The sequence below is a fragment of the Rhincodon typus genome, chromosome 35 (assembly GCF_021869965.1).
Source record: "Rhincodon typus isolate 14 chromosome 35, sRhiTyp1.1, whole genome shotgun sequence".
NCBI lineage: Eukaryota > Metazoa > Chordata > Chondrichthyes > Orectolobiformes > Rhincodontidae > Rhincodon > Rhincodon typus.
Window position 1 is genome coordinate 12,676,572 of NC_063366.1, and position 1,255 is coordinate 12,677,826.

Below are 1,255 nucleotides of genomic sequence, written 5' to 3' on the forward strand. Positions count from 1 at the left end.
TAAACCATCTGAACCCCTCGATTAGATTCCAGTCTGTAACTCACTCCTGGACATCCATTACTCTATATATAAACCATCTGAACCCCTTAACTAGATTCCAGTCTGTAACTCCCTCCCGGGTATCCATTATTCTATACATAAACCATTTGAATCCTTTGATTAAATTCCAGTCTATAGTTCATGGATCCCTATTACAAATCCATTCTTCATGAGTTGAGTGATTAATTCATAGTGTTAATGATTTTCTATTGGAAACGAGTTGCTCAGCGTCTGTGAAAGCGGGGGAGAGGTGGGTGAGAGGGTTAATCCCCTTGCACTGGGAACAGGCTGCTCAGTGTCTGACTGTGAATGGGGAGGGGAGGTGGGTGAGAGGGTTAATCCCCTTCCACTAGGAAACAGGCTGCTCAGTGTCTGACTGTGAATGGGGGGGAGAGGTGGGTGAGAGGGTTAATCCCCTTCTACTAGGAAACAGGCTGCTCAGTGTCTGACTGTGAAAGGGGAGGGGAGAGGTGGGTGAGAGGGTTAATCCCCTTCACTGGGAAACAGGCTGCTCAGTGTCTGACTGTGAAAGGGGAGGGGAGAGGTGGGTGAGAGGGTTAATCCCCTTGCACTGGGAAACAGGCTGCTCAGTGTCTAACTGTGAAGGAAGGTTCTTGGGGGAGCGATTATTTATTTGCTGGTTTACAGGAATGAGCTGTGGATGCAGCAGCCGCTGAGAATGATGCTTCTTTCTTGTGGTGTTTTCAAGGAGATATCACTATGGAGCACGGATCTCCAGCTTTGATTTCTCCATGGCAACAGCCCTGAGAGCCACTGCGGCAATCCACCAGGTTGCTATGGTGACCTAAATGAGAGGCCTGCATGTGTCAGAGAAGCTCCAGCAGTTTCTATAGAGATAAAAGACCAGAGCGTTGACATCGAAAACCTTTCCTCCCACGCTCCCAGCATTGTCTCACTACTGGAGTCCTGTACAAGAGCTGTGTGTGGGTTATTAGTATTTCCAGAGGTGTGCAAGGTCACTCCTTCATACCTGCAGTGTTTCAGAACAAGAAATATCACCTTGATGTCCTTGAATTTTCAACAAAGCAAATATCTCACCTGCCTACTGTTCAAACTAACCTTTCCATTAACTTACATAGCAGCAAATGGTCAGAATGTATTACAGACTGGAATCTAATTGAGGGGTTCAGATGGTTTATATATAGAGTAATGGATACCTGGGAGTGAGTTACAGACTGGAATCTAATCGAGGGGT

The 1,255-nt window shown here is 46.5% G+C and overlaps 1 protein-coding gene across 1 annotated transcript in view; it reads right to left on the bottom strand.

The window, feature by feature from the left end:
* gabbr1b (gamma-aminobutyric acid (GABA) B receptor, 1b) overlaps positions 1-1,255 on the bottom strand; it is a 52,437-nt gene that overhangs the window by 29,327 nt on the left and 21,855 nt on the right. The gene's annotated exons all lie outside the window — the stretch shown is intronic.